This window comes from Halichoerus grypus, chromosome 4, assembly GCF_964656455.1.
Source record: "Halichoerus grypus chromosome 4, mHalGry1.hap1.1, whole genome shotgun sequence".
Classification (NCBI taxonomy): domain Eukaryota; kingdom Metazoa; phylum Chordata; class Mammalia; order Carnivora; family Phocidae; genus Halichoerus; species Halichoerus grypus.
Genome location: NC_135715.1, coordinates 45,113,504 through 45,138,703, shown reverse-complemented (window position 1 = coordinate 45,138,703; position 25,200 = coordinate 45,113,504). Strand labels below are relative to the sequence as shown.

Here is a 25,200-nt window from a genome sequence, read left to right as displayed (position 1 = left end):
GGTGGTGATGAGTCAGGGAGGAGGTTTCTAGGGTGGGGAATAAATAAAGAGCAGGTTGGGTTGGAGTTAGGAGGTGAGATAAGAGGAACCAGAAGCATCCTGTTGGGGGTACCGGAGGGATGATCACCCAGGGAGAGAACATGCTCACCCTTGCCTTACCCCTTATGAGGGCTGTGTGACAGCCCAATCTGAGGACTGTAAAAAAAAAAAAAAAAAAAAAATATATATATATATATATATATATGAAGTATTCTTTTCTGAACATTTTAGAAAAAGTGGCCAATTATCTTTGTGTAATGGCTATTCACAGATCTACTGAAGGGTCCCTTCCAGCCTTTTGATTCTATGACAACTGCCTTTTTCACAGTTCTATAAGGATGCTTGGGGAATTAATGGGATATTTGTAAAGCATTTTCATTTCCTTTAAAGTTTTTATTTACAATCCATTTACATACATTTAAATGCAGCTAGAAAAGCATATTTAAATTCAATTTCCTTTGAAATTGCCAAGGGACTGCAACAGGGAGAATAAAAAAGCACTTTAATAGAGGAAAAAGGTCTGTATACAACAGGCTTCACTGTCACTTCCTTGTCTCAAAATACACATGGACGTGCACACGGACAATTAAGGAAAATGGTGGCAGACCATATTATTCCTACACTGAATTTATAATAGGATCAATTTCTTTATTTTCTCTGGTAAATTCTATATTGCAAAAACACCATATGGGTGCTGGTTTCATGGTTCATTTTGTGAAAATACATTGAACTGTATCTACTGAACTCAATTAGTGTATTTTCTACATGTATGTAATAATTCAATAAAAAAAAACAAAAGTAAAAACTTTTAAAAATGATTATGAGTAAATGCGATACCAGATGAAGATGTAACATCCAATATTCAGACTGACGATATCAATCAATTATCTGAAAGAAAATGTGATTTTGGTGTTAGGTAGAAGCTAGACAAGAGCAGTGGAAGGAACGCCCTGAGGCCACGTCCCAAGTCCTAGAAGGGAGGAATGAGAGAGAAGCAAGCTGGAGGCAGGGACAATGAGAACTACCCCTTTCTCCCCATAAGAAAGGCTGCCATGAAGTTTCCAGTACAAATCTTGTAGGGTCAAACACTCCTTTTGGAGGAGTTTTCCCAAAGACTGGAAGAAGCCTCCATTAGAGTTCACCCCACTGTACGTTACAGCTCCTCCCAACCCAGAGAAACCCAGTAATATCCAATTCCAAACAACATAGGGGCCGGTTCCACGTCTCAGAACCTGCCCGCTCTCCCAGCTTGAGAATGTACTTTCACTTTAATAAACTGCTTTGTGTAGACATGTATCATATGATCCATTGATATGAGGAATTCTTAATCTCAGGAAACAAACTGAGGGTTGCTGGAGTGCTGGTGGGTGGGAGGGATGGGGTGGCTGGGTGATAGACACTGGGGAGGGTGTGTGCTATGGTGAGCGCTGTGAATTGTGTAAGACTGTTGAATCACAGACCTGTACCTCTGAAACAAATAATACATTATATGTTAAAAAAAAAAAAAAAAAGGGAAGAAGATAGCAGGAAGGGAAGAATGAAGGGGGTAAAATCGGAGGAGGAGACAAACCATGAGAGACTATGGACTCTGAGAAACAAACAGAGGGTTTTAGAGGGGAGGGGGTGGGGGGATGGGTGAGCCCGGTGATGGGTATTAAAGAGGGCACGTTCTGCATGGAGCACTGGGTGTTATACACAAACAATGAATCATGGAACACTACATCAAAAGCTAATGATGTAATGTATGGTGATTAACATAACATAATAAAATAAAAAAAAAATAGCTTTGTGCTTGCTACTTTCCTTCTGGCCATCTTTGACCCGAGCATGGATTCCCATGTAAACCGTCCTGCGGGGAATCCAAGGATGGAGACCTCCATTCACACAACGCAGAAAGATACTCTCTCATCCCCGACATTGGGGACAGATGACATTGTGGGCAGAAATAATAACCAACAGACTCATTTAATACATATTACCTTCCGGGCACTCTGCTAGGCATCAAAGAAGCAAAGATAAAGATGGTTGCTGCCTTCAGCTCATATTCCAGTAAGAGAGACAACTACATCAACAACTCACCAAGGGAGAATGGAGACCGAACATAGGGTTGCAGCACAGAGCTGCAGGGATTATCAGGAGTGGGGGAGGAGTGGGGCTGGAAGGTGAATCTAAAAAGTAAACTGTGAAACTAAGTGTGCCTCCGACAAGGAAGGAAAAGAATCTAAATCAGAGAGAATGACCCAAGATGTGGAACAACCAAAGCATTTTAGTTAGGAATGACTAGCGTGGAGTTTATGGACAACTTGTAAAACTCAGAGCCTTTTTGTTGTAGAAAGATTTCTTACAGTAGTTCCTGTCATAAGAGCTGACAACTTTAGCCTGCCAGGAAGGAAGTATTTTAAAACTTAGTTACTTTTTTGTCTTTCTTTTTCCTCCAGCTTTAACACACAGCCTGAGGTTTGTCAGCTCGTTTAACAGGAACAAAGCTACAGAAGTGAAAGAGAAGGCAAGATAGAAGGGGGACCCAAACCCAACATGGCAGAAACCAATACTACTTCAAGTGTGAATATTGTTTACCCTGGAGGTTAGCTATCTTTTAAAAAGCGAATGCCAAAGGTTTAGCAATTTCTTCGGGTATATCTGGAGAGGGTACTTCCAATAGTGGGGGAGCAAAATCTCTTAGAAGTACTACAAACAAGTGAGTCAAGGGGGCTGGGTTCTCTCATGATTTCAGTGGATACAAAGAAGAAATACTAATGGCTGGTGTGTGCCACAGAGCTATTCCTTGCTCAAATGAGAATTACCTGCAAGCCAGTGGTTACTAGTTCCCAAAGGTATGTAACGGCTGCACATATAAATATAGGTTAAATTAAATTGGCATTAATTACAATCCCACTAACCAGTAGCCCAGACTTTATTGAAATAATGAGATGCTGTTGGAGGAGGGGGGCGGTGGAAAAGCAGGCTGGACCTAGAGTTGTCAGGTCCAGGGAACCTGTCGCTAGCAAACTGATCAAAAATGAATGCATACAATCGATGCACACTTTCTAAAAACTATTTTTCAAACAAATTTTCTAATTAAATTTTAGCCAATTATGTCTGCTCTGCTTGGTAGTTTTCATTAATGTTGAAACTATGTTTCAAGCTCTAAGTAAATTGTTTGGAAGGATATGGATTGAAAACAAATCTTTCCAAGCACTAGCTCATGCAATAGCTTTTTTTTTTTTTTTTTGGACTCTAGGGTTAAAAAAATTAGCAATTTTTTACATCTTAAAAGCAGCAATTCTGTCCATGTTTTATATTACTTATACTCTAAATTTATTTTTGGTCACTAACACATTATCGATTTAACATGTTTTACTGCAGATATCTTTTATATTCAAATATATGAAATATATTGTTTCCAAAATGCTCCTTTTCCATCTAGGAACATCTCAGGTATATACAATAATCTTTTGAGAAATTTATTTAAAAACTTCCGAGCCCCAGGAGTTCTGATTCAGTAGGTCTCAGATGAGGCACATAAAACTATTTTTTAAAGAAGATGCCCACTGGATTATGACACACAGCAAGGTTTGGAACCACTGACAGTTTTTCTCATTATGTATAATTTAAATAGTGCTAGTTTCTGGCTTCACTAGTTTGTTTGTTAGTTAATTAATTAATTAATTAATTAACTCAGGGCTTGAACTCACGACCCTGAGATCAAGACCTGAGCTGATATCAAGAGTTGGATCCTTAACTGACTGAGCCATCCATGCGCCCCTAACTAGTCATTTCAAGCAATGACTGACAAAGGGAAAAATGAATCTAAGTTTTAAAAATTAACAACTTGAACTACCATTACCCAAAGTTATAAAATTAAATTGAAGTGCAAAAAAAAAAAAAAACCCCACCAAAAAACCAAATGAACAACATATACTTAGTAGTTGGAAAAACTTTGAACTAGTTTTCCTAGGAGCAAATTGTTTAATGCTGGGTACAATTAAAAATAAATCAGATAAGATTGCTAAACTGCGAATAAGACATATTTGGCTGAAAATAATTGAGAAAATAATTATAAAAGTGAACCAAACTATAAAACACAAAACAAATAAAAAAAAATCTAACAGGTTGCCAAGTTGACCCATATCCCCAATTACGAATATGTAGGGAAAAAAATCACCAACATTATTCTGTCAGGACTGTCTTTGAGGCATATGTACTCAGCAAGGGATTTCCAGATAATGTCCTGGGAAAGCTTGACTGTGGCAAAGATCAAGGGAGACTGAGTCTTCTAACAAACATTCACGTAAGATAGAGATTTTGCAGCAAGATTTTAAAATCAGCCTGCTTCCATCAACGCATTGCTAGAATGATTCATCGACCTAATGGGACATAGGTCCTTCAAGCTTCCTTTCTTTAAGAGGAGGGAGAAGGAATGAGTGGTTTGAGCAAGGGTTAAAATAGAATTTTTTAAAATAGAACTTTAAATTTCAGGTCACTCATTCTCTCACCTTCCCAGGGGAGTGATTCTTTTAAGCCACATCAGGTCCTATCTGGGGACTGTCTCAGAACGAATCTCAAGCTGAAAGAGATGGCCAACTAACTTCATAAGCACACAGACAGCATCTCCTCTTGGCTCTTTTGAGTTACATCCTACAGTGGATGCACATTTGAATGAAAGGTGATTGTATTCTTCTCATTTCAGGAAGCGATTATCTTGCCATCCACACCAGACTGAGGACAGAAGAACCAGTTTGGCCCCTGGATTCCTTTTCCTCATAGTCAACTCTTCCTTCCCAGGTGACAGTCCTTGGGTAAGTCCCACTCCAATCGACTGACCTGATTCTAAAAGACTATAGACTGTCACCTTCCACTAGAGATTGTTTGGGGAGGCTTTGGTTTATCTTGGCCCAGATGAGCTTACCTAGCCAGATGGTGGGCATGTTACATCAATAAAAGCAAAGGTCTACAAACTATCCAGTAAGACAAACTGGGCAGCACCTTTTTATACTGATACAGGAAGGCTATGGAACATAGTCAGCCATGGTTAGGATTCTGCCCCTAGGAGAAAGTGTGGTGGTAGTGTGGGGGGATCTCTAGGTACCACAAAGAGCTGGCTTTCCTGATGAGGTTTAATATTAATATCATGTGCTTTCAGAACACTCCTTGACATTAGAGCATTCCTCATCCCATATTCAGGTTTCAGCCCTTTCATCTCTCTGGCCATTAAGGAAAAGAACTTTGGCAGAGTGAAGATGGACTGTCTACTCTTATTTCTCCAGAGGGCTACTGTGCCCTGATCATGATGGAAATTTATCCTGCCAGTTATCATCCAGTCTACTGCTAAGTTTTGTGTTAACACAAATTCTCCCTGCCACGGAAAAATGAATGTGCAGCCTCATTGTAAGGGTATTTTAGCTTCATTTGTTCTCAGAATCCTATGGGAGACCTAATCATTTGAGGAGGCTGGAAGCCATGATTGGTGATAAATTTGATAGTAATTTGATCTCTCTTGACTGAGGAATTTAGGAGTATTTCTTACCTTTTGGAGCTTTTCTCTTATTTATTATGCTGGGGATATAGTGTTGTAGGAGTAGAACCAAATATTTAATAAAAATAACCTATTAAAAATATATTCCATGGGGCTTATTAGGGAATATCTGAGATGTCTTTCATATAAAATTCACAAATAAGATATATAATATTTAAAAAATAGTATTTGTTACATAGTGTATGGATATTTCATCTTAATTAAAAATTAGGAAAAAAGAAAACAAACAGATCTTACAAAATTTCAACAATTTCAGGACTTTTCTCCTTGGAATTTATGGGTTGAGTATCTATGTTAATCAATGAGATGGGACTAATTTGTTTAGTGTTTGAAGCACACAAATGACTCATGATCACTATCATCAGAAACAAATTTCTTCAGGGCACTGAATGATACTCTGCTGGCCATCTTCTCGGAAAAAAGCAGGACAAGGGATAAAAACAGTAAATATACATGGAGTTCTTTCAAGGAAAAAAGAATCATATTGAATTGAAAGGCCTTTTTTTTCCCCTGTTCTCCAATATAAAAAAAGAATCTGGAGTTATGATTCGGCCACTTTTAGACCAATTTTGACTGTCTGAATACAAACAAACAAATCTACAACAAGGAATAGCTCAACCTAACAAGTGTGTGGTAGTAGGTCCTCTGAATTTTTTTTTTTTTTTTTTTTTTTTTTTTTTTTTTTTAAAGATTTATTTATTTATTTATTTGAGAGAGAATGAGAGACAGAGAGCATGAGAGGGAGGAGGGTCAGAGGGAGAAGCAGACTCCCTGCTGAGCAGGGAGCCCGATGTGGGACTCGATCCAGGGACTCCAGGATCATGACCTGAGCCGAAGGCAGTCGCTTAACCAACTGAGCCACCCAGGCGCCCGGTCCTCTGAATTTTAAGAACATTTCAGCCAGGGTGCGCCTTCTTCAGTCTACTCGATTAGGAGACATGTACATTAAATTTATACTTTAAAAAACTACCTTGATGTTTATTACTATTTACACAGTAGCTGGTTTTAAAAATCTCATGAACTTGACCATTTTTATGAGTCAATATACTTTTAAAGGAAGATATGATATAATAATATAATAGTACTTCACATGTTCCCTCTTACCAATATAATAATTTTCCCAAGTACCTACAGCAATTAGGTTTTACAATGAATTACCTCCTGCCAGGTTTAAGAACATTTTCTCAGATTAAACTAGCATGAAAGGCCGTACAATTGGTAGATGTCACTTTGTCTTTCGTTTTGCAAAGGGTGCCTGTTCTCGTTTACACGGAGCTGATTTTCAGTCTCAACTCATTCCTGGCATTTGAGGAGGTAGTTACCAATACAGACTGAATCTAACACCTATGTGAATTACAACTGGTTCCTTTCAACCAAATGAGTATTTTTACCTGAGGCCACGGGAACGCTGTTTCAGATGGAAATAAAGGAAGAACCAGAGATCTGTCTCCTACAGCCTCTGGGCATTCCAGGATTGAGTTGAGCCTGGATAAACAGTTGTTACGATAGGCCTAGCACCTACCTCTGAGGGACTGGTGTCAAATTAATCTCCATGTCATCAGTACCTTCTCAACAGGTTCTGAACAGTCTTCTCCTTCCCTCTGAGTCCCAGCTCAACAGTTGTCGGGGTCTGAGTCAGGCTGTGCTTCTGCCCACATAGTGGCACTGTCAGCACTGTTGGCTGCTCTAATGATTTTTTAAGCAGAGCAGCCGGTTGCCTTCAGCAGTGATGCTTTTGGGGGCACTCTGTGCTGTTCACCCAGAGTCTGGCTGCTCTACAACTGTGCTAGTTAAGGGATCGACAGAAGGAACAACAAATGGCTACAATTAGCATCCGCCCTGCTCCAGCAAAAGAATTTCATTGCTATGGCAACGGGAGTTGCCCAGACAACAGGGGCTTTGGCTGCGAACAGTGTACTGCATTATACCAAGAACTGAACAAAATAGCCAGAGATGAGGCTCTCGCTTCACGGCACAAAGATCTCTGCCATCATATTTAAGTTTAATGAACAAGAACTGATTTCTCAATTTTGGGAGCCAAGGTTCTGGCTGTTAATAGCCTGAAACAAAATACCATTATTGATCCATTCTTTTAAAATCCAGTAAAATAATCAGAATGATTAAATTAGATTGCTCTTAACTTGATTTTCTTATTAGCGACCTTAAAGAGGCAGCCCGTACTTTTATTTCTACAACAGTGTTATTTACAAACCCATTTTTTTTTTTGCCTCCATCAGTTGCTATGATACAAATGTATACAACCTATGAAAAATTAACACGCACTTCCTTACGCTTGGATATTCAACCAAACTCTAGATGTCTGTAATCGTATGTAAGAAGGAGCAACAATATCTAAGCAATTTACATCAGGAACTACGATCTTGTAGGTCTTCTCTATTGTTTAAAATCAAATCAGAGAATATCATAATGTTTGTAAAATAAACTTTCAAAGCAGAAAACTGAAAATATCTTGAAATTTGATTGGTAGTAGTGGAAAAAATTAATCTAAATGACAAAAATAAGCTACCTTGGCTACCATTAAATACCTCTGCAGTCAAGCTACATAACTGGATCATTGCCACTCTTAGTCATGTAAACCGTTCTGTGGAGCTGAGCTGGGAGCATTTCTTAATGAGCCAAGAAGGCGGATATGTTCAGGCAACAACAGGACAATGCGGCTACCTGGAATAATTTGGCAGATGATGATCTCCTTTTCCTTCTTTTCTAAAATTTCCCAAACTCAAACATTTCCAGAGTATCGTCTCTTTCCCAGCCAACATCTTTATCAGGGCGGGGCCAAATGTTATCATCGGTAATAACAGTTCACACTTACTGAATGCATACTGCTTTGCATGGTTTGTTTCATTTGTTTTCACTATAAAGTGGGTATAATTTCTGCCCATTGACAGATGATGAAACCAAGGTGCAGAGAGATTCACTAACTGCCAGCATCTAAGCCCCACAGCTGGAATTCGAAACCAAGTCCACCCTCCAGTATTTTCTTCAGGGATATTGTAAGCGTTACACCACAAGTAGTAATAATATAGTAATTTTAAAGCTGCAGTCCTTTCAGAATAATAGGAAGTACAGATTCTATAATGGGAAAAGTCTAAGTGACAAAAATAATGGTAGTATATACGAGCATAATGACACTCAATTTGATCAAATTTCTTAAATAATTATCTAGGGATGTAGGTGAGTGAAAAGAGAGAACTGAATTCTTCACTGACCACTTTGCTAGCACAAGTTTCGGAACAAAATGCTTGAAAAGATCCATATAGTCTGAACAGAAATTGTATCCCTTAATAACTTATGTAGATATTTATTTTCACTTCATAAATGATTACTTTAAAAAGTAAACACTTTCTTAGTAAGTAGCCATTAATGAAAGGTAAGAATTTTACTGCCTGGCAGAAATAATCACACTTTACAGCTCCTAAAATGCTATCTGGATAGTTAAGAGCATACCGTATTACTTCGCTCCTGGGTTAATGTTAATCAAGCCAGGTGAAAAAACAAAACAACAAAAATAAAGAATTTTAGAGTTAATGAAAATAAAAACCCATCTTCTTTGTAAACAGACAAACCTAAGTCTAATTTTAGTCTAATCTAATGACAAAGGGTGAAGATCGGAAGACTTTCCAGGAAACTCATTATCAGAGGTTTTTACTCTTTCATTAATCACTAGGTATTTATATATGCAATTCTAATTTATGAAAGACTTTTTGTAAATACTCAAACTTCAGATAAAATGCAGTACAGTACAAAGTTGTTTTTTTTAATGACTCCAAATGCCACAGTAATATAAGCCTGAAAAATAGTTTTTTTTTTTTTTTTATCAAACTGATATTTTGGGATTCAAAACTGTATTATACAGGGAAAATTACTTCATTTTGAACATGTTTGAGCAGTGGCAGTATTGAGATTTTTGAGATAGAAAAGGAAGGTGTAAAATGAGAGGGAAGAATAGCAAAGATCTTCCATGACACTGCCTGATGGCCACTGTTTCCCAAATAATAGCTAAATTTAAATTTTGATCATAACTAAACTTGTCATTTATAATGAGATAAATGCATTAAAAAGATATGGGCAGAAGAGAAACTAACTTAAAAAAAAAAAACAAAAAAAACAGAAACTTAAAAAAAAAAAAAAAAAAAAGATATGGGCAGAGAAACTCCAGTACAGTTGTGGCTTCTATCCAATTTGGTAGAGACATGTTTCTTATACTCATGGATATTTTAGGATAATAGAAGGAAATTGTTAAAGTGCTCACCAATATGTCAAGATCAAAGAAAATAATGCATGTGAGAGCACTCTGAAAACTGTAAAGTGCTATAAAAATGTATGTTTCACCAAAAAAGTGTTAGCTTTTATGGGCTCAAGGAGATCACCCTTGATGTTTACTTATTTTAACTAAATCAATGGAGAAAGGAAGTATATAAATTGCCTACCTTTTTAACTCACCTCCCCTCCCCGCTCCCCCCTTCTAATCTATAAACCCTCATCTGGTCCATTTTCAGCCTCCTTCTTCTGGGACACCTTTACTTTTTAGCCATTTAACTCATTTAAATACATGCTAAACTCCGGAGAAAAATCCCTTAGCTGATTTCCCCCATTTATTCTGTCACAAAACAGTTAAGAAGTTAAACACAACTCCTGTCTCCATCTTATCTTTCTGTAGTCTAACTCCAATCTTTTTGAGTGTATCTTCTCCAGGAAAAAGTAAGTTCCTGATTCCATCCAAAGATAGGCAATTTATTTAAGTGATTCAGAGATGGAATTTGCTGTCACAGATCTGGGTCTAATTAATGGCTCTGACATTTATCAGCTGTATGATTTGGGGCAAGTTCCTTAAGCTTTCCAGGTCTCCGTTTGAGACAATGTAAATAATGAGGGTCAACAAAGTCTGACCCACAGTAAGTGGTCAAATAGTGGCTACTTTATTCTTTTGGGAACCTTATTTTTCTAAACTAGATTCCCACTCCCCTCACTCCATCGGCTAGGGGCAACCTCTTTCCTTTGTTTCTACCAGTTAGCATTAGCTTGTAGACAGAAGTCCTGAGTTTGAATCCGAGCTCTGCCGCTTGGTAGCTATAATTAACTACAAAAGCATACTTTCCAATAACAAACATAGCACATGGAGAATGAAAATCTCAATTCTGTTTGCTTCTAGGAAAACATGCTTAAACTTGTAAAAAACCAAAGGTTCCAGGATTTGTCACATTCGTCAATGAAGAAGGCAGATCCCAGACCAGTCATCCTTATGTCACTTGGATTATTATCAGTCTTGTCCAACCAAACCTAAAATGCCTTCTACTATCAATTCTTCAACTAACTAACTCTTAATCATCACCATTTGTTTGAACTGTTGCTATGTGGTAGGCTCTGCTGAGATTTTTCCATGCATTATCTGATTTAAATCCTCACAACAGACCAAGGCAGGAATTAATAAGATCCCACTTGATGGACGACAAAACCTAGGCACAAGGAGCAAGTAACTTAATCAAGGTTACACAGCTAATAAGAAGCAGCTGATACTTTAACTTCTCTATAGCCATATTTAGGCTCATTACGTCCATCTGACCTATGAACTATATTATCAATGTTCAATTTTTGTATGTATATGTTTCTATATTCTGTGTTGCTCATGCAGCTCATGTGATATACATATTCTCCTTAGAGTTAAAACTTCATGAAATCAGACTCAGCATTCATTTTCAACTATTTCGAAGTCATAGAACTTGACTCAGTAACACACAACTTCTAAGCACTAAATAAATGTTCACTGATAATGAAGAAAATGTGCATGACCAGGGCAAAGTCAAGGTAGCATCACCCACATGGTAGAAATAATTTGCAATAAAACTATAAAATATAAAAACTTAATGAGCACTCTCAATTACGAAATTGAAAATCTCATTAAACTTGCAGATGATACTTAGTTGGGCAGGGGTTAAATACTCTAGAAAAAAGAAATAGACTTTAAAATGACCTTGATAGATTAGAGGAATGGTTCATCAAAAACTGGATGAAGTTCAATTAAGAGAAGAACAAAACCGTGTGCTTAAGAACCAAAAACATATCACACAGGTCAAAAAATGGGAATGAGTGGCTAGGCACACTGATGGAAAAAAAAAAAAACAAAAACCCAAGCCACAAAGGAATAAGCTGACTCTCTTTTGGCAATATGGGCTGTTTTTCTTTCCATTGGTGGCTTACAATTCTGGCTGCACCCTGGAATCACAAGGGGAGTTTAAAAAAATATACAGGGCTTAGGCGCTGTCCTCGACCATTAAATCAGAATATGTGGAGATTAGGTTCCATGTTGGTGTTATTGAAAAACTCTCTAGGTGTTTCTAATGTGGCCATTTTTCAGAACGACCAGGACATATAACCAATCACAGCTTTTATATCCATATGAAGAGCCTTATAAAACTAATAACATAGCTATCATTATGTATGATCAGATACATGGTTTATAAACTATTTAATTAAAAAAAAACACTAATATCAATGATTCCAGACACTCGAAACAGAAATAAGATGATTATCTGTGGTTCTCAAAGTGCAGTTCCTGAATGAGCAGCATCTAGAAATTGATGAGATATGCAAATTCTCATGACCACCACAAACCTACTGAATCACTAACTCTGGGTTAAGCCCAGCAACCTGTGCTATGATAAGCCCCCTGTGTGATTCTAATACATGCCAAAGATAAGAACCAGGGCTCTAAGCTAAAGGAGCCAACTTTCTTCTGTTTCCTTATAGTATCTTTTTTCTCTTACTATTATAGAATGTTAGATGTCTTCTTTTGTAAGTCATCTCAAATTCTTCCTAGAAGCACATATATCAATTATAAGTTTAAAGAATCATATTTTAACAGAGATCATAATATACAAATACCTTTATTTTTGAAATATCTTTTATTAAATGGATGCACGTGGTAAATTTATTGAAGAAAAAAAAGTCTGTTAAAATTGGTGTTAAAAAAGGCCAAAGAGGTGGAGCAAGATGGAGGAGGAGTAGGAGACCTGGATTTCATCTGGTCTCAGAAATTCAGCTGAATAGGGAATCAAACCATTTTGAACACCTACAAACTCAACAGGAGATCAAAGAAAAGAATAGCAACAACTCTCTGAAACAGAAAAGCGACCACTTTCTGGAAGGCAGGACGTGTGGAGAAGTGAATCCGAGGCGATATTCGGGAAGATAGACACCGGGGGAGGGGGCCTCCGTCGGCCGCTTCTGGAAAGTGATAGAGCAGCGGAGCACAAAATCAGAACTTTTAGAAGTGGGCTCCGATGAGGGACGTCCCTCCGGTGGCTAAGCAGGGGGTGGAACCCTCGCTGGACAGTGTGGTCTCAGGACCCTCAGGGTCACAGAAAGACCGGGGGTGCCTGAGTGCGGCAGAGCTCCCAGGTATCCAAGCGGGGAAGCCGGCTGCAGAGATGGAGCCGAGGAGTGGGCTCTCAGCTCGGGGTTGCCATAAACCGTGATCCGCGGCACAGTCGGGCCACTGCTCCTCCAGCAGGGGCCCAACAAGCGGCAGATCTGGGGAGACTCCCCTTCCTCCCTCGGGAGGAACGGAGTGGGAGCACACCACAGGGATCTGCTGGGTTTGGAGACTCCAAACTGAGTTGGGTGCCAAAGATAGAAACGCTCAGTCACAGGCCGGGTGAGCACGGAGTGCCGCCGGAGACCAGGGAGACGGGAGTGATTGACTGCTTTTCTCTGGGGGCTCACTGAGGAGTGGGGCCCCGAGTTCTCGGCTCCACCGGGGAGGAGATTGGGAGGCCGCCATTTTCACTCTCGTCCTCCAAAGCTGTATGGAAAGCTCGCAGGGAACAAAAGCTCCCAGGGAACAAAAGCTCCCGAGAGCAAACCCAAGCATATTACTTAGCCTGGACCCTGGCAAGGGCGGGGCAATTCCGCCTCCGGCAAGGACATTTGGGAATCACGGCAACAGGCCCCTCCCCCAGAAGATCAGCGAGAACAGCCAGCCAAGACCAAGTTTACCCATCAATGAGAACAGCAGAACTCCAGCGCTAGGGGAATACTGCACATAGAATCCATGGCTTTTTTACCATGATTCTTTAGTCTTTCAAAGTTAATTTCTTTTTTAACTGTCTTTTTTTTGAATTTTTCTTTTTCCCTTTTTCAACCAACATCTTATCAATCCCTTTTAAAAAAAACAATTTTATTTTTCATTTTTAGAGTCATATTCTATCCCTTTATAATAGTTACACTTATTTTTGGCATATATATATATAAGTTGTTCTCTCTTTAAAATTTTGAGATACAGTTTCTTCTAATAGATCAAAATATACCCTAAATCTCTAGTGTATGGCTTTGTTCTACTCTCCTGCCTGATCACATTCTCTCCCTTTTTTCTTTCTTTTTAAATCCTTTCTTTTTTCAAACAACTTATCCTTATCAATTCCTTTTATAAAATTTTTTATAATTTTCATCTTTACAGTCATGTTCCATTCCTTCATAGTATCAACCCTTATTTTTGTACATATATAAGTTTTTCTTTCTTTAAAATTTTGGGAGGCACTTTCTTCTAACAGACCAAAATACACCCAAAATCTAGTGTGTGGCACTGATCTATGCACCGGCCTGATCATATTTGATCATATTCTGTGTTTTTTTTGTTTTGTTCTGTTTTTCTTTGTTTTTATCTTTTTTTTTTTCTTTTTCTTTTTTCTTTCTTTCCCTTTCTTTCCCCCCCGGTTTCAGGTCTTTTCTGATTTGTTTAGAGTATATTTTCTGGGGACGTTGTTACCCTGTTAGCATTTTGTTCTCTCATTTATCTATTCTCCTCTGGAAAAAAAGACAAGACGGAAAAAATAACCTCAACAGAAAGAACAACAGGCAGTACAGACTACCAGGGACCTACTCAATACGGACATTAGTACGATGTCGGACCTAGAGTTCAGAATGATGATTTTAAAGATACTAGCTGGGCTTGAAAAAAGCATGGAAGTTATTAGAGAAACGCTTTCTGGAGAAATAAAAGAACTAAAATCTAACCAAGTTGAAATCAAAAAGGCTATTAATGAGGTGCAATCAAAAATGGGGGCACTAACTACTAGGATAAATGAGGCAGAAGAGAGAAGTAGTGATATAGAAGACCAAATGATTGAAAATAAAGAAGCTGAGAAAAAGAGATAAACAACTACTGGGTCATGAGGGCAGAATTCGAGAGATAAGCGATACCATAAGATGAAACATTAGAATAATTGGGATCCCAGAAGAAGAAGAAAGAGAGAGGGGGGCAGAAGGTATAATGGAGCAAATTATAGCATAGAACTTCCCTAATTTGGGGAAGGAAACAGGCATCAAAATCCAGGAGGCACAGAGAAGCCCTCTCAAAATCAGTAAAAATAGGTCAACACCCCGACATCTAATAGTCAAACTTATGAGTCTCAGAGACAAAGAGAAAATCCTGAAAGCAGCTCAGGAGAAGAGATACGTAACCTACAATGGGAGAAACATTAGACTGGCAATAGACCTATCCACAGAGACCTGGCAGGCCAGAAAGGACTGGCATGATATATTCAGAGCACTAAACGAGAAAAATATGCAGGCAAGAATACTATATCCAGCTAGGCTGTCATTGAAAATAGAAGGAGAGATAAAAAGCTTCCAGGACAAACAAAAACTAAAGGAATTTGCAAACACGAAACCAGCCCTACAAGAAATATTGAAAGGGGTCCTCTAAACAAAGAGAGAGCCTAAAAGCAACATAGACCAGAAAGGAACACAGACAATATACAGTAACAGTCACCTTACAGGCAATACAATGGCACTAAATTCATATCTTCCAATAGTTACCCTGAATGTAAATGGGCTAAATGCCCCAATCAAAAGACACAGGCTATCAGATTGGATTAAAAAACAAGACCCATCGATATGCTGTCTGCAAGAGACTCATTTTAGACCCAAAGACACCCCCACATTGAAAGTGAGGGGGTGGAAAACCATTTACCATGCTAATGGACACTAAAAGAAAGCTGGGGTGGCAATCCTTATATCAGACAAATTAGACTTTAAACCAAAGACTGTAATAAGAGATGAGGAAGGACAGTTATCCTACTTAAAGGGTCTATCCAACAAGAAGATCTAACAATTGTAAATATCTATGCCACTAACATGGGGGCAGTCAATTATATAAGGCAATTAATAACAAAAGCAAAGAAACACATTGACAACAATACAATAATAGTGGGGGACTTTAACACCCCCCTCACTGAAATGGACAGATCATCTAAGCAAAAGATCAACAAGGAAATAAAGACTTTAAATGACACACTGGACCAAATGGACTTCACAGATATATTCAGAACATTCCATCCCAAAGCAACAGAATACACATTATTCTCTAGTGCCCAGGAACATTCTCCAGAATAGATCACATCCTAGGTCACAAATCAGGTCTCAACTGGTACCAAAAGACTGGGATCATTCCCTGCCTATTTTCAGACCACAATGCTTTGAAACTAGAACTCAATCACAAGAGGAAAGTTGGAAAGAACTCAAATACATGGAGGCTAAAGAGCATCCTACTAAAGAATGAATGGGTCAACCAGGAAATTAAAGAAGAATTAAAAAAAATTCATGGAAACCAATGAAAATGAAAACACAACTATTCAAAATCTTTGGGATGCAGCAAAGGCAGTCCTAAGAGGAAAGTATATAGCAATACAAGCCTTTCTCAAGAAACAAGAAAGGTCTCAAATGCACAACCTAACCCTACACCTAAAGGAGCTGGAGAAAAAACAGCAAATAAAGCCTAAACCCAGCAGGGGAAGAGAAATAATAAAGATCAGAGCAGAAATCAATGAAATAGAAACCAAAAGAACAGTAGAACAGATCAACGAAACTAGGAGCTGGTTCTAAGAATTAACAAGATTGATAAACCCCTGGCCAGACTTATCAAAAAGAAAAATGGCCCAAATCAACAAAATCATGAATTAAAGAGGGCAGATCACAACGAACACCAAAGAAATACAAACAATTATAAGAACATATTATGAGCAACTCTATGCCAGCAAATTAGGTAACCTGGAAGAAATGGATGCACTCCTAGAGATGTACCAACTACCAAAACTGAACCAGGAAGAAACAGAAAACCTGAACAGACCTATAACATAACCACTAAGGAAATTGAAGCAGTCATCAAAAATCTCCCAACAAACAAAAGCCCAGGGCCAGATGGCTTCCCAGGGGAATTCTACCAAACATTTAAAGAAGAATTAATACCTATTCTTCTGAAACTGTTCCAAAAAAACAGAAACGGAAGGAAAACTTCCAAACTCATTTTATGAGGCCACCGTTACCTTGATCCCAAAACCAGAGAAAGACCCCATCAAAAAGGAGAATTACAGATCAATATCCTTGACGAACATGGATGCAAAAATTCTCACCAAAATACTAGCCAATAGGATCCAACAGTACATTAAAAGGATTATTCACCACGACCAAGTCGGATTTATCCCTGGGCTGCAAGGTTGGTTCAACATCCGCAAATCAATCAACGTGATACAATACATTAACAAAAGAAAGAACAAGAACAATATGATCCTCTCAGTAGATGCAGAAAAAGCATTTGACAAAGTACAGCATCTTTTCTTGATCAAAACTCTTCAGCGTATAGGAATAGAGGGTACATAACTCAATATCATAAAGCCATCTATGAAAAACCCACAGCGAATATCATTCTCAATGGGGAAAAACAGAGCTTTCCCCCTAAGGTCAGTAACACGGCAGGGATGTCCACTATCACCACTGCTATTCCACATAATATTAGAAGTCCTAGCCACAGCAATCAGACAACAAAAAGAAATAAAAGGCATCCAAATTGGCAAAGAAGAAGTCAAACTCTCACTCTTTGCAGATGGTATGATACTTTATGTGGAAAACCCAAAAGACTCCACCCCAAAACTGCTAGAGCTCATACAGGAATTCAGTAAAGTGGCATGATATAAAATCAATGCACAGAAATCAGTGGCATTCCTATACACCAACAACAAGACAGAAGAAAGAGAAACTAAGGAGTCGATCCCATTTACAATTGCACCCAAAACCATCAGATACCTAGGAATAAATCTAACCAAAGAGGCAAAGAATCTGTACTCAGAAAACTATAAAATACTCATGAAAGAAATTGAGGAAGACACAAAGAAATGGAAAAATGTTCCATGCTCATGGATTAGAAGAACAAATATTGTGAAGATGTCAATGCTACCTAGAGCAATCTACACCTTCAATGCAATCCACATCAAAATACCATCCACTTTTTTCAAAGAAATGGAACAAATAATCCTAAAATTTGTATGGAACCAGAAAAGACCCCGAACAGCCAGAGGAATGTTGAAAAAGAAAAGCAAAGCTGGCGGCATCACAATTCCAGACTTCAAGCTCTATTACAAAGCTGTCATCATCAAGACAGTATGGTAATGGCACAAAAACGGACACATATATCAGTGGAACAGAACAGAGAGCCCAGAAATGGACCCTCAATGCTATGGTCAACTAATCTTTGACAAAGCAGGAAAGAATGTCCAGTGGAAAAAAGACAGTCTCTTCAACAAATGGTGTTGGGAAAATTGGACAGCCACATGCAGAAGAATGAAACTGGACCATTTCCTTACACCACACACAAAAATAGACTCAAAATGGTTGAAAGACCTAAATGTGAGACAGGAGTCCATCAAAATCCTAAAGGAGAACACAGGCAGCAACCACTTCGACGTGAGCCACAGCAACTTCTTCCTAGAAACATCGCCAAAGGCAAGGGAAGCAAGAGCAAAAATGAACTATTGGGACTTCATCAAGATAAAAAGCTTTTGCACAGCAAAAGAAACAGTCAACAAAACCAAAAGACAACCAACAGAATGGGAGAAGATATTTGCAAATGACATATCAGATAAAGGGCTAGTATCCAAAATCTATAAAGAACTTCTTAAGCTTAACACCCAAAGAACAAATGATCCAATTAAGAAACGGGCAGAAGACATGAACAGACATTTTCCCAAAGACGACATCCAAATGGCCAAGAGACATATGAAAAAGTGCTCAACATCACTCGGTATTAGGGAAATCCAAATCAAAACCTCAATGAGATATCACCTCACACCAGTCAGAATGGCTAAAATTAACAAGTCAGAAAATGACAGATGTTGGAGGGGATGCGGAGAAAGGGGAACCCTCCTACACTGTTGGTGGGAATGCAAGCTGGTGCAACCACTCTGGAAAACAGTATGGAGGTTCCTCAAAAAGTTGAAAATAGAGCTACCATATGATCCAGCAATTGCACTACTGGGTATTTACCCCAAAGATACAAATGTAGGGACCTGAAGGGGTACGTGCACCCCGATGTTTATAGCAGCAGTGTCCACAATAGCCAAACTGTGGAAAGAGTCAAGATGTCCATTGACAGATGAATGGATTAAGAAGATGTGGTATATATATACAATGGAATATTATGCAGCCATCAAAAGGAATGAGATCTTGCCATTTGCAATGACGTGGATGGAACTGGAGGGTGTTATGCTGAGCGAAATAAGTCAATCAGAGAAAGACATGTATCATATGACCTCACTGATATGAAGAATTCTTAATCTCAGGAAACAAACTGAGGGTTGCTGGAGGTGGGGGGGGATAGGAGGGATGGGGTGACTGGGTGATAGACACTGGGGAGGGTAGGTGCTATGGTGAGCGCTGTGAATTGTGCAAGACTGTTGAATCACAGACCTGTACCTCTGAAACAAATAATACATTATATGTTAAAAAAAAAAAAAAGATAGCAGGAGGGGAAGAATGAAGGGGGGGAATCGGAGGGGGAGACAAACCATGAGAGACGATGGACTCTGAAAAACAAACTGAGGGTTCTAGAGGGGAAGGGGTTGGGGGATGGGTTAGCCTGGTGATGGGTATTAAGGAGGGCACGTTCTGCATGGAGCACTGGGTGTTATGCACAAACAATGAATCATGGAACACTACATCAAAAACTAATGATGTAATGTATGGTGATTAACATAACAAACAAACAAAAAAAAGTCCAGAAGAAAAGTTAATTAGTTGGTTGGGTCAGTTTCTTTTCAATTGGCTCTGCTGGGATCAAGTAGACAAAGTTTAGTCATGAGCATCCTTACAGATCTATTAAGCTGCTGCCCAACGACCCAAAACCCCTGGGAAGGAAGTACCAGTCCAGGTGATAGTCCAGCTACCCCTTCCTTAACCAGTTAGGTACTGCTGGGATTAGGTCGATCACTGATTTCCATCCTGTATCTCCACCTCATTACTCCAATAAATCAAGTGTTAGTTGTATGTATTAGTATTAATGGTCAAAATGTATAAATAAAACCTACGCCTGGGCCGGCAGCATTGAAAAATCATCACAGATAAACAGTAATAATAATGCTCCTAGTGGAGAAGTAAGACAGGAGATAACAGTATTAAAGTTTATGATTTTTCCTTAATTGGTGACAGTTTGATAAAAAATACCCAGGAAGTTTCTCTCTCACTGCCCTGTTTCTGGTCTCCCTGTTCCTCACATTTTGTCAGTTTTATTAAAAGATAGAAAAATATACAATTTCACTGCTAATTAAAAATGAAAAAAAAAAGACATCATTTTGTGTAATTGTAAAAAATCTTTAAACACATCTAGTGCTGTTGAGGGTTTGAGGAATGGACACGGTCATAGATTGCTGAGAGGAGTATAATTCAATATAATTCCTTTGCTCTACCCAGGTCAGTGTGGCAATATGTATAAAAAGCCTTAAAATTGTTCATATCTGTTAAGTTATCCTAAAGAAATAGTACTATTTATTATAATGATGAAAATTTAAAAGCCATGAAAAGGTCAAACCCTAGGGAAGCTGGTTAAATAATGCATGGCCCAGCCTTACTATGGGGATATTACACAGCCATTAAAAATTATTCAAAGAGGAATTTATATTATATGGAAAAAACTCCTAAACAAGTTACTATGTACAACATGTCTGAATTAAAGAAAAATATGTATGTTAAAAATTAGAAAAAGTGATGTCAAAATGTTAATAATGTTTATATGTGAGTAGTTAGGTTATGGGTAGATTTTATTTTCCCCTTCATAATCTTCTCTATTTTTTAAATATTCTACTACTGATAGATAATTCCATGAGAAAACTCAAATATATTAATTTTTTTTAAAAGATTTGTCAGAGAGAGAGAGAGAGTGCGCAAGCAGGGGGAGTGGCAGGCAGAGGGAGAAGCAGGCTCCCCGCTGAGCAGGGAGCCTGATGCTATGTGATGAGATGAAATGCGATGCGGACTAGATCCCAGGACTCTGGGATCATGACCTGAGCCAAAGGCAGATGCTTAACTGACTGAGCCACCCATGCGTCCCTCAACTAATTAATTTCTAAATGAACTCAGTGCTTACTTTCAGTGAATATATTTGATCCCAGGTGGCAGCTTAATTGGTTCAAATGTAGCAATCAACATAGACCATAGATTGTGATATAACTATTAATCAAATAGTCTAAATAAAAAGAGTGAGAGGTATAAGTTGTAAAAGAATAATAACTAGTCTAGTATCGCATTTTACTGAGGAAGAAACCTGGTAAGTGATGGACTTTAGAACACTTACTTAGCAAGGCACCTATCTTTTCCCCCTTCCATAGAATAGAGTCAACATTTAAAAAGTAAGAACAGCTTCCATTTCATACTAACTCTTTCTCAATGTAAAACTATCTCTATATGTTGCAAATTTGGCCTTGGAAGACAGCGCATAATTTTTTGAGAAGAATAAATGGGTAATCTTCTAGGGAAACTTACACATTTAGTCACTTAATTCTAAACCAAACTCATCAACAGGAGAATCATGTTTGGGGTAATTATGAAGGATTTTTTCTGTGGTAATAGACTATGTATTTAAAAGTAGTCTATAGAGAAGTCACTCATATTTTATCATAAATTAAATCTAAACGTGTTTTAAGTTTGTGACTTGGAGAGTTCAAACCCCATTCGTGTTTGTGAGCTATAAGTTGAGGACAAGATTCTATGACAACAGTTCACCACAGTCCAGCAGTATTTCCTGATTAGTAGTAAATATTGAGGCACGACGGAGTGTACATCAGACTTAACAGTTGAGAGGCCCGGTCAGCTTTTCTAGAAGAATGCTCTTGGAGTGTGAGCAGTTCAGAGAAGCTAGAAAGGCAGTGGACTGCTATCACATGACAACAAGGACAGATAGACCAAAGGCAGTTAACAGAAGAGGATAAGCAGGCGGCCGTCCACAACCCGCTTGCTCTTTTATGTAGAATCCTGAACAGACCTGTCATTCTGGCGCTTCTTACTGGAAGATCTAAGGGACCAATAAAATTTATAAAACTATAAAATGACACAATCTTTCATCTGACCTAAGTTTTAGGATAGAATTCTAAGTTGTATCAAAATCTATTCTCAATATGAAAAATATCTGTGAACCACTAGAAAAATAGGCAAAAACCAAACCAAACCAAACCAACAACAACCATGAAGAGGCACTTCACACAGCAGGATATCCAAAAAGCCAATAAGCATATGAAAAGGTGCTCAAGTTACCCAGGAGAAAAATGCAAATCAAAACCACAATAAGATACCCTACCAGAGTTGTTGAAATTAAACTCTCACCCACTGCTGATGGAAGTATAAATTGCTACAATCATTTTGGAAGGGTGTTGTACAGTATCTCCTAGAGCTGAATATATGTATACCCAATGAAAGAGCAACTGCACTCCCAGGTACACACCTGACAGAGCCCAAAGACAGGCATGAGAATGTTCTTAGCAGGACTATTTGTATCAGCGAAAATCAAGAAATAGCATAAGTATCTAAGTACAAAGGGGCAAAAATACTGTATACTCAGAGCAGAGTACAAAATAACAAGAATGAACAAATTACAAATTCACACAATGTGGATACAAAGCATATGATCCCGTTTTTAAAAAGAACAAAGCAAGACGAGTTGGTGCTGTCACAGTGAGGGTATGTGTGGGATACGAGGTTATGAACAGGAGCAAGAGGGGCTCCTGTGTTTCTAACAATATCATCTGTTGATCTGTGTGTTGGTTACATAGGTAAGTTCACTTTATGAACATTCATCAAGCCACACGCTTGGGAATTGTGTACTTCCTTATATTTATGTGACTCTTCAATATAAAGTTTAAAATGAGGGAAGAAGCAAGAGTATAAAGAAAGTTTAAACAAAATTAAACAAAACCTCCCAGTTCAGTGCTATCTATACTTCACACCGAGTACTTAAGTAAAACAGAGAGAGCTTTGCTGAGGCATGAATTTGTATATTTATAGTCTTTTGTTCCTGATTTTCAAAGTGGAAATAGTGTTTGGTATTTGTAGAAAGAGGACAGTAACAGGGTTAAAGAAGATCTTAGAGCAAAATGACAAAGATTGTAGATAGGGCTGGAGATCTGTTTAGAAGAGGAACATGTGATGAACCATATGGGCCTAAAATGAGAAAAAAATCAATTACACTTTTCAGCACAGACAGGCATGGGGGCAGGGGCCCAGACACCACTACGAGGACGGCATACCAGCAGGATATAATAACTCATCACCAAAGAATAATTTTTAAAAATTATTCTCAAAAGCCTCCCTTTTATTGACTTTAAAACAAATACAGAGGAGACATGGAGTTCATTTTTAGGAAATATTAAGTATTTCGACAACATAGTACCCAGAGTTACTAACTTTCCTTACCTCATTCCATGAATGAATATATTTATTTCTTACTCTGAGCAGATCGTGTTCTTTTTATGTTTAGAGGACAGAAGCGAATGGGAATCAGTGACCGAAGAGGTTAACAGGACAGAGAGTAACAGGCCATGTCCAGTTTCCAGCAAGTGAGGAGCAAACAGTGTCCAAGAAGTGATGAAGACCCGGGCCTTAGTAGAGGCAAAGCTACTGCCACGGGTGGCCATGGTAGCACAGGACCCAGGAGCTCCCAGCAACGCCTTCATCTGCCCTGAGAGACTGTCTCGGAGATCTCTGCACGCACCCTGTCCTTCCTTTACTGGTATCTGCACATTCAAACATGGCGCATCATCATCATTATTGAAGCAGTTGCCTGATGGCAGATCACAATGAATTTTAAAAGATCCTTTTTCTTTTTTCTTCTCCTTTGGGCCGTGGGGAATACTAAGGGAAAGATAGGAAAATATGCCTTTCTTTTTTTTTTTTTTTTAAACCCAGTGATAAAATACACTTTGAATTAAATAAAGCCCAGTGCATGGTTTACCAAACATCAGCTTAAGAACTCCTCGGGCTAATGGTATTAATAAGAAATAATAAGAGGACTGATGATAAGTTGCTTAGTTGTGTCTTATATTTATAGCCTTGAAGTTCTTGAGATTGAGTTATTGGCTTGTCAGGTCTAAAATACAAGATGCTATTAACATTTTTAATGCTAAATCTAAACAGTATTTATTGGTTCATCTTTCAATATGGATATGTTGGTAAATGAGGATTTTGTTTTTATTTGCATATCATATTAGCACTTTTCTGCTGCATAAGTGTTTTAATGGGAAAAGTATGTACATATAATTTAACAGGCCTAATCATCATATTTCAAATAAAAAAAAAAAGCCAGAATCTTTTAACCTTGAGGCTGTTATAATGGACTAGGTGAAATAAAATTGATATATGATGTAAATGGTGATGCACTTTTTTTTTTTTTTTTACTATATTTCAATATTCCCTTTTTTCATTATTCCTCTAGAAATCGGGATTAGACAGCTCTTCTGACTAATTAACCAAAGGAGGTTTGACTAATAGAAGGAGATTGCAAGCATGATTACTTAAATGATGATGTACATAGCACTTAATGATCATTATCATTTATTCTAATATCAGTGGTAATAAATGGTGAAACTGTTTAAGCCAAATGCTGTCACATCACAATAATGTACATCATGGCTAATGCTAATAATTTCTAATTTACTTGGGAATCAATGGGACACGTAGCTTTCTTAATCCATGTCAATGCTTTCTTCAATAAATTTATAGAGCCTTTTAAAGTAAAAAATATTTAATATTTATCTTTTTACCTAGACTACATAACAGGTAGTCATACCACCATTTCCCTCCAAGGCACAATTAGTTCCAGTGTCATGTATGAAGACACTTATTTACAAAGATCCAATGACTATAATCAACGCTACTGTTTCAAAATACTGATCTCATCCCAGTCTCTTGCTCTCTACAGATTCACTGGGTCCAGGTTAGCCCTCAGGTTCTTACACAGCACTGGAAGGCTACCTTTGTTCTAAGAAACAAACTAGAGTGGTACTTGATTTTCTATGTTACTCATTTCCATCACCGTTTTCTCTCACATTAAGAATTACAAGGGAAAGAAGATTCAGATATGCGCTACAAAATGGCTGGCCAATGTTATCTCCAGAACACACACAAAAAGGTGGGGAGTGTCCATTTTATGTGGAGAGACACATTCATTATCTTGAGCTAGAGGCACTAGACTATTGACTCTTCATCATACCCTATTACTCTTTAGGAATGCACTTTCAATTCTGGATCACATAAAAATGAAAAGCTGAGAGCTAGGACAGACAGAAGTTCCC

At 38.2% G+C, this 25,200-nt stretch overlaps 1 protein-coding gene and 1 long non-coding RNA gene across 3 annotated transcripts in view; one reads left to right on the top strand and one right to left on the bottom strand.

The window, feature by feature from the left end:
- DIAPH3 (diaphanous related formin 3) overlaps positions 1 to 25,200 on the bottom strand; it is a 484,732-nt gene that overhangs the window by 92,877 nt on the left and 366,655 nt on the right. The window lies entirely within an intron of this gene.
- LOC118531412 (uncharacterized) lies at positions 2,750 to 24,584 on the top strand. Its single transcript, XR_004915166.2, has 3 exons — positions 2,750 to 2,873; positions 4,730 to 4,838; positions 23,388 to 24,584. It is a non-coding gene; the product is annotated as an uncharacterized LOC118531412 (long non-coding RNA).